The 8,959-nt window shown below is 42.0% G+C and overlaps 1 protein-coding gene across 3 annotated transcripts in view; it reads right to left on the bottom strand.

Moving 5' to 3' along the window:
* Positions 1-7,573, bottom strand: part of p120ctn (adherens junction protein p120) — a 103,106-nt gene extending 95,533 nt beyond the window's left edge. The window contains exons 1-3 of one of the 3 annotated variants that reach the window (XM_086967592.1): positions 4,162-7,571; positions 3,581-3,678; positions 2,177-2,269 (exon numbers count right to left, since the gene is read on the bottom strand). The gene's annotated coding sequence lies outside the window, so the exon portion shown is untranslated. Of the gene's footprint in view, positions 1-2,176; positions 2,270-3,580; positions 3,679-4,161 lie in introns of all 3 variants that reach the window. The other 2 variants (XM_086967593.1, XM_022830328.2) reach the window with 2 other exon arrangements.
* Positions 7,574-8,959: the final 1,386 nt, after the last annotated feature.

Genomic DNA, 8,959 nt, shown 5'->3' with positions numbered 1-8,959 from the left:
TATCATTCGATAGAGGCTGACGTCATTTCAGAAGGCTAATTTACTTACTCCTGGAAATATTATGTAAACATCGAGTGCTGTCGTTCACTGCTCTGCCAGCACCACTGCGGCTTTTCCATCGCCTTCGACATGATCATTACAGAGAGGTCAAACTCTCGATTGACAGACATTCCCGAATCATTGGAGGCCTTCTTAACCTCTCTGTTTTCTGGCGCCCTCGCTCCTTCACTGCGAGACGTCACAAGTCTCCCTACGCGTTGACAATTATAGCTGTCGACAGAAGTGGCGAGCTCTGTACTACATATACAGATTTGTATGCCACTACTTTCGCTATCTATTAGTCCGCCATGGGAGGAGTAATAGCGCAGTTCGTCGAGTCGAGCTATCTTACTAACTATCTCTATAGTAAACACAAAGCCACGGAAGTTCGCTAGGCAGTTAGTTACCTGTCCTTTGCTTCAACGGTTGTTAGCTGGCTGGCCAGTTTTTCTGCTCGTATTTCCTCGGTATTTCGAAAAGTGTGATCGCGTTACTAATGGTTAGTATGCTATTGATTGCTGATAGACTCAGCTGACGGCAGCGACGTTGGCCCACAGCCTTACAACAGCTAATAAGGGCAGTAGAAGTTAAAACTTACATCGTCACTTCGAATTTAAACGAAACCGAAAAGCGCACGAAAATAGCGAAAAACGTCCACAGCAACTCAAGGAAAGAACTTAACGAGAGCCGCCAACGTTCTCAACACTGTCCTGCTCGGCTGGTCCTATAATATACGCGAACTAACCTGTAGATTTTTCTGATGAACTATATGCAGCATCTAGCTCCAGCGATTGATTCCTCAACACGTTGATATTATTGCTATTATCGCTGCAGCATTTGGGAGAAACGAACACAAAATAGAAGTATCAGTCGTGTTCGAGCTGGGTCAGACGAAAAGTGACATCACGTTACTATTTACGTGTACACCAGTGTTCCGTGTAACTGGAGAAAGACCTTGTTAAGATGAAACAAACGTGTGTCAAACTACTTCGGATTAGACGCATTAATGTTTAGAAAAGACGCATCTTTCTATCATAAAACGAACATTGGCGAGAGTCGAACGAAGAATTCTGGGTTGTTCATTAAATTCTCATCGGACACATATATATAACAGCTGATCGAAAATCGGTGACTGATAACATTCTAGTATATATATCTGATAAAGTAGTATATAAATCGGAAGATACCCTAACAAACAAAAAATCTGCAGTAGTAGATTTTTCCCGGTGAGCGTGTCACTTTCGAATCAACTCGTTCGCTGAAAAGCAGTTTTTGTACAGTTTTGGTGGTCCAAGATACAGCTAAAATGGTACCCGCCCTATACCTACCAGTTGGTCGGCATTTAAATGTTCCTTCTAATCGAATGCACTAATGACGTTCCCCTTTTCTACTTTTATATTGCCATGACCAATATCGACGTCTGCACAGAGAAAACTGCACCATCGGCCTTACCATTACTAATCATATTATTAGCAACAATAGGCCTTTTCGACAAAGGCGTTTATGGGCAAAATGCGAAGAACAGACACTAAGTTTCAATCGTCTTGATTTCCAGAAATATAGCTTCATTGTTTTGATAAGTACCCGCTTGGAGCATGCGTAACCGCTGCGGAAATAGAAAAAAAAATAGCGATATGTTAGTTTAAGCTCAGCTAAGATAGTAAGTGCGTATCCATCTTTATCACAAGCCGTTGGAGTGGCCGAGGGATGCAGGATCGCCTGACGTTAAGGTAGCCCTTGGATTCTCGAAACGCCCAAGCCCTGTTTTTCTCATGCTCGTTGAGTTCCACCAGACAGTTATTTATCAACAGCAGCGGGGGTTTGGGAAAAGGGAGGTAGTACACGCAAAGTAAGACTTCGCGCGCAAACACGATATCTAGCAAAAACTCTAGGACGAGCCGTAAACATGCGGCATGCTTGAAAGGCACACGAAACTTAAGGCGGCCTATAACAGTTAGGGGGAAGTAAATGACCAGACGGGCTGTCCTGGCACTGTTATATTTAGTAGTGGATGAACAACCATCTAAATGGGGCCGGCCACTCTATGGCGGTAAACGGTGACTTGTCGCCGCCACTACTGTTGAAAGCATCAGCGACGGCTTTCAGGAGCAGAACGAGAAGCCCATCAACTACATACCATCGTGGTGCAATGCAACGCATTGACTGAGTCAGCTCGGTCAAGCCCGGGCCAACTCCCCGGGATGCTGGCGGTGAGGCGGCCTAAGATCTCCTGAACACAAGATTAAACCATTAACGAATTACTTTCGTATCAATGAACCAACACACCAACTTCCCACAACCCCAGATTCATATACTACCCCATGCAAACTTGCTTGATTGCCCACGGAAGTGTAAGTCCCCTGCCCACCTAGCCCCATCACTAGCACCGCTAGTGCCGCTACCAATGCATCTACCTTATTTACTCACACTTCGCCTGAGCAGTACGTTTTGCTGTTCTTAAATCTCGTATAATTTATCTGCTGAGAGAGTTCTTCTTTCGGAAATTCTTCGCAAAAGCGTTCGCGTTTATCACCGTTCAAGAACGGTTACGTTTGCGCACAGACATTGTTTGTGCCTGCTCAAGCGTTACACTACATATAACCTGTATTTATGCATTTGTGCGAGAATAACTAAAAGCGAGCATTTTGTTTGGAAAAAAACTGAATGGATGCAATAACGAATGCATAAACCGCCATCAAGTCCAATGAACGTTTCGAGTTTGTACGTACTGCGTACTGCTGTTAAGCACTGTTATGACTGCTCGGGCCAATCCACGCTATAACCTACCTCCGATGCTAAATTGTATTGCAGCATAACTACAGTGAATTTTAAGCTACATTTTTGAAAGCAGTGCCGGCAACACCGAGCGGCAATCACATTTGCAGACGACTATACTGAACTAGCATTAACATTGCAATCGACAACTATTGTACTAATTGTAAGAACAATAGCATTCTTAATGGGGTTCAAAAACTGGCACAAACTCTGTCTCGGCCGAGCCAGTCATTGTATTACCAACGCCCGAGCTTCAATCGTGTTTTACTTGGGCCTATCGGGTCTCATAAACGGCATACTACCATCTATCAGTTGGGGACGTCTAACAGCAAGGATTGACGCAATATACAGAATCCAGAAGTGGTAATTGCAGTACAGTTGTTGAAAGTAGTAAGATAGCAAAGAGGGCGAGGACTCAGCCCAGTTGTCTCCAAATCTGAGAAACAGCTCTGTTCGTATGACCAAAAATTGCAATTTGATCTTATGCGAACCGCAGTTCCAGCTTCGCCGATAGTCCACTAGAAAATCAGCTTTCTCTTCCCCCTCGTGTCTCCTAGCAGAAATAGGCGCATCGAAGGCAATAATAAACTTCGCACCGATACAGCTACGAAGATGAAAGGCTCCGTATGTGTACCGACTTAAAGGTATAAATAACAGGTGTGTTAAATACCCGGGGGTAGGTACAAGTATGGAGACTTGGGCCACCCGCCGATAGGGGGATTTACGAGAGTCAGAACACTAGCTACTGGAACTCTTTTCCACTTACCTTTGTATCAAATTCTCCTATGCCAAGAAAGGAAGTTTTGCTATCCTCTAACGTACAGACGAGAGCCCAGATATTAATTTAGAGCACTGGAACACTTCCTAGTTACTCGCCAAGTGGAAAAAGAGCGTTAGAAGCATTGTACATACGGGTCGATTTCTTTGGGTGTAGGCGTTATTAGTTATCCTTAGGGCAATAGCATAATATATAGCACATACACTATATGTTGTTATCGTTATACTGCTTGCACAATGGGCATGTACATTTTTTGGGAAGGCAGGTCGCTCTTTTTTTCTTTTTCTTCTTTGCTTTTTATCACACTCGCACTAATTATTACTTCCGCTCTCGGATGCACCCTATCCAAATGGTGCATCGACTTATTCCAATCGTTATTGTTGCTGATGTTGCCGTCGCTGTTATACTGGCCTGGGGATTAACAGTAATATCCCGATGATGCTCGTGGTGTCACGTACACACTTCAAGTATCTATTTTTTTTTTGTTTTGTTTAGGAGCGGTCAGCGCATCGCTTCTTCATCCACTGAGCACCAAATAACCAGCACTACTACAAACGCCTTCGACTCACCTGCAGTAGCTCCTTCGTTGGATCTCACTCCTCACGGGGCCAAGGGGGGGGGGTCAAGTGCATTGCTCTCCAGCCGGCTTCTGCTATATGTACACACTGATTCAGGAGCAGGGAACTCACTTGTATCGAGCGAGGTCCGAGCTGACTAGGTGGGACTAATAACTCAGTCCACAACCATCCTTCACTAAGTGAACTCCTGCTCCATTAATACGCTCATATAGCCACTGTATGGTCTGAGGAGAGTAAAAATGGATGCTCGCTATAGCGTTTCGTCTCGACTATAGATCTCTACACGGCCGAATGCGCCCTTACCTAAACTGTACTGCTGGAATACCGTCCCGACACTGTTTTCGTCCTTGCCTTACCCACCAATATAATCATATGTATACACCGAAACAAACATGATCCGTAGCAAACATCAGAGCACAACGATTCCGGATAGAAATAGATCAGACGGAGAGACAGACAATGATTAGACGGTATGTCGAGCGACGGCGAGCGGCAGCAACGATACGCCAGAGCCTGTTACGCTGGCCATCTACACACATGTAGCAACTCTTTCTATCTAACGCTATCTCGCCGGTCTCCACGCTCACCTTCTTCGTTCGGCTGCTGTTCATTCAAGTTGTACGCCAACGCTTCGTTTCATTTCAACTGATTTGGGATGCAGTAAGTGACGGCGACCCTTGCACTCCCTCTAGCGGCGATAATAGTTTTGTGATTCGACACGGCCGCAACGGTGGCAACCGAGAGCTCCCGGTCAGGGTAACCGATTAACCGAATTGTGAATTGACAGGTTCGTACTTGTGCTTGCCGTCATAGCAACAATAGCTGGTGCGACGACCGGTCTGTTTCGATGGTGGCCGACGAAAAACTGATTCTCACCCTTCTATCGAACGAGCGCTTGTTCCTCAATACGCTTCGAACTCGACGCACGACCTGCACACTGTGACGGCGGCCAGACAACAATCCAATGGAGCTCTCTAGCTTCTCTATGAGAGCTCTCTCGCTCTCTCTTTCTCTCGTTCGCTTTGCCTCTGTCTCTCTTGCTCGCTCTCTAAACGAACACACATCCGTCGGTTTCACATGCTCGGCATACGCTGCCTTCTTCCGCCGTCACTACTTCACTACTGCCGTCAGTTTAGGTGGGTTCCATGTGGTAGAATCCCACCGGAATTGTAAGACGAGATCGGGAGCAGCGGCAAAGGGACACATCCGACGAATTCTCATGCAGCCACCTTCCAGTAGCTGCAGGCAGTGAAGCAAGCACAACTCAAACACTAACCGACCGACTGAGACCTGAGAGAGAGAGAGATCGGCCCAACATCATCATCATGGCACAGCGTAGCTAGCCAGCCAGCCAGCAGCAGCGGTAGCAGCAACCAGCAGCCAAACCCGCTACGGTAGCAGCCGCGCCGCTAGGCGAGATGTAGACAGTTAACCAACACCGCTGCTAGCACCACCATCACAGAACGAAGAGAAGAAGCCACCCAAAGCAGAAGGACTCCATTTTGATAGCGAGCAGCGACGTCTGGTGGCTAGCAGGCAAATCTCACAGTGGCGCGCCAATTGTGAATTACGTGCCGGTAGGCGGGAAATAATAATAATTACCATTTTTTATAAAGGGAAACGTTTTTTGTTTTAGTCTCGTGAATTACTATCGATTGGTGTAAACGATTATAGACATATGGCCATGTTTATGGCTAGAACAGCAGGTTGCCGACAGGTTCATAGGTAGTCCTTGTAACGTGAAATGGCAATATCGAATTTTCAAGTTTTCTAACTGAACTCTATTATCTAACTGTAAAAAAAACTGTAAAAATAGGACCGCTTTCACTATGGAGACCACAAGGGAAAATAATTTTGCAAGGAAGAAAGGGCTGTTTTGTTACTACGGTGTTTTTTTAATGATTTTTTGATGATGGGCCCTAAAAGTGGGCTGTAAACTCGATTTTTTAATCGTAACGTTTGACATAAACTTGATAACCTTTTGAGCTTTATTTATTTAAAAACTTCTCAGGCTATTTCCGCCTGAAAACTTCGGCTTCCTATTGGACGATTATTTTTTTAATCATTTTTTATGTCTTTGTTTTGCTCTTTTTCAATTTTTAGAAAAATTTGTCCTAGTTGTATCACGAATAATAAATAGTAATAATGCCTCTTAGGGGGAATTTGTTATAAGGGTCTTTTTTCTCGACAAAAAATATGTTTTTATTTGTGTCTCCAAGCATATTGTTTTTCAACACAGGTATATGAGAAAGAAGGTCTTGCTTTTAAAGATTCATTTCTCAGCACGGTTACATTTAACCTTGAATAAGACGACCAGATTAAAAAATAATTCCACCGATAAAAATCCGTCAATTTGTTCGCCATATTCTGTGATAACTTCTTTGGACCCGAGCAAGTTATGAATTATTTCTTTATTGTATAAAAAATTCACAAAGTTCTTACAAAAACCAGCCAAAAGTCATTTTTCATGTCTGTTTTATACGAGGTCTTTCTGTCAGTTAGAGTTTACGTGACTTCAAGATCAGATTTAAATAGAGCCTCAAGCATGATAATCAAAAAATTTTATTTGAAGCTGTCTTTGATACAATACACACTTTTATAAATACTCTAAGTGGAGTAGATTTCACAATGGAAACGTACTATCCGAACAGTTCAAAAACAAGATCGCTTTCATAACATTATGTCGCCCTGGTTGCGGGTACTCCACTGCGTCGGGTAATTCGAACGCTTATCATCAGTACACCTGATGATCTTTTTTAAATTTAATGTCTTTACTTAGATGCAGCAATTTTAAAAGTAACAACATTTTGCAAAGGCATGGTGATATATTATATAAACTTACATAGACTTTTTTTTCGAAGATTTACGGCTCATTTAGTGTGAAAATGTGTGACTTATCGGACTGTATCACCAGGTATGTTATAAAGCAATTTGTGATCTAAAATTAAAAAAAAAAGTCACTCAAAAAACTGGAACGAATTTTTAAAAAAAATCGGTTAGCTCCTGTACCCAATGTAAAGCTAAACACATATTTTAGTAATAATGGTATTATTACTGCAATCCATAGGATATACTGCTTTATAACATCATTTTTATCTGATTGTACTGAGAGGATTAGTAACACCTAAGAGTAATAATAATAATGATGATTTAATCTTAGAAAAGTAACAAGTACTCGTAGCTAATGTAATTGGACCATTTGAACCTAAGGGCAAAAAAGCACTTTTCTTGCAATTACGATACAGCATATAAATCGAAAAAAAAATAAGGATTAGAGCTTCATCAGCCGCGATCATGCTGAAATACTCCATAAATTTCATTCAAGTTCAGTTCATCAAAAACTAAATAAATTCTTCAATCTTGGCTTAAAACAAGTGTAGTCTACTGGCAGTAATAAAAAAATTCACCATTCGACGCTGGAGAAGACCACGGTTGAATTGAAGATATATATAGCCAGAAGGAGTTTGGGTGTCGTATGGAGAAGTCGATAGCCTTTATCTGCACCCAGAATGAGTCTTGCCCTGGGTACTTATATGCCGCTCGAACAAGGTCTTACCCGAATTGCTTATTTTCGAAAACACTTAGCCTAATATAGTTACAGATTGACGGTGGTTTCAAGAACTCTTGGTTCGGACATAATGCTGGTACTTTTTAAGGAGAGGGTATAATGTTTCTCCAAATCCTGTTTCAAACCGAATATTATCGTGTTTAGGCTACGAATTTCACACGTTTTTCACACTATATAGCACATATGCAACTTAACTAGCTGTTTATGCACGAGATTGACGGCTCAAATAGGACAAATTGTAGTACTGCTGAGACATGACGGTCGTCTGAGATAATGCGGGTTTATGCATTCCTAAAAATATGTAAGGGTTGCCTTCAAATATGAGCCACACATGATTCAATGGCTCTGCGACGTCTTTGCATTTGTTCTACTGTAATTTCTCATTTGTTTTTTGCTGGGAAATTTGATACGGGTCACGATGATGTCAACGCTGAAAATATTTAGAGAACAATTCTATGTATCGTTTAGTTGTCATTATTGTTTTGTAAGATACCTGTTACCTTTTTGAGTATTACTATTCACTACTGTCTTGACTAAATGTATTGCTTTTATTATTTTCATGACTCACACAATAATTCCGATCTGTTTCCGCGAACTACGTGTTCGAATATACGACAGAAATATTTAAACAGCTAGTTAAAGGTATACCTCATCCCAAAATTTGAACGGAACCTTTTGCGCGTTCACATCAAAGTAGCCGCTTCGTATAGATAATGTGCTTAACGATGTGTTTAAAATTAACTAAAAATTAGATATTAGTAAAGATTTTCTCTGAGCTTTACCAGGGTCGCTTTATGATTAACTGCAGTTAACTAACGTTGGTGCGTGAGAAATTTCGGAGCAACGCTCGACCCCGTCAGATCTCTATTATGGAATCACCAATTGAGACCGAACGTAAGGGTCAACCTATCCCGATAGCATAGCGATGGCTTCTGCTTTTCCCTTTATACGCTAAAATCATTATTCTTGGGCTTAGTTGATTTTCCAGTACTGACTGTGGAGAAGAAAGTAGACCCGCTGACAATTCGATTAAGCTAAGCGCATAATTGTGTAGATAAATATGGATATCCTTTAATATAACTTGATTAGTTTGAACAGATTTTTCACAGTATTTGCATTTTATAGGCTGAATATAAATAGCACAAATGATGAGACCGAAGCACAGCTCTAATAAAATACATACATGGTAAATTGCAATTTTCAGTCGCTCAACAGATATGA

This window comes from Varroa jacobsoni, unplaced genomic scaffold, assembly GCF_002532875.2.
Source record: "Varroa jacobsoni isolate VJ856 unplaced genomic scaffold, vjacob_1.0 scaffold_265, whole genome shotgun sequence".
Classification (NCBI taxonomy): Eukaryota; Metazoa; Arthropoda; class Arachnida; order Mesostigmata; family Varroidae; genus Varroa; species Varroa jacobsoni.
This window is presented reverse-complemented; position numbering and strand designations above follow the sequence as displayed.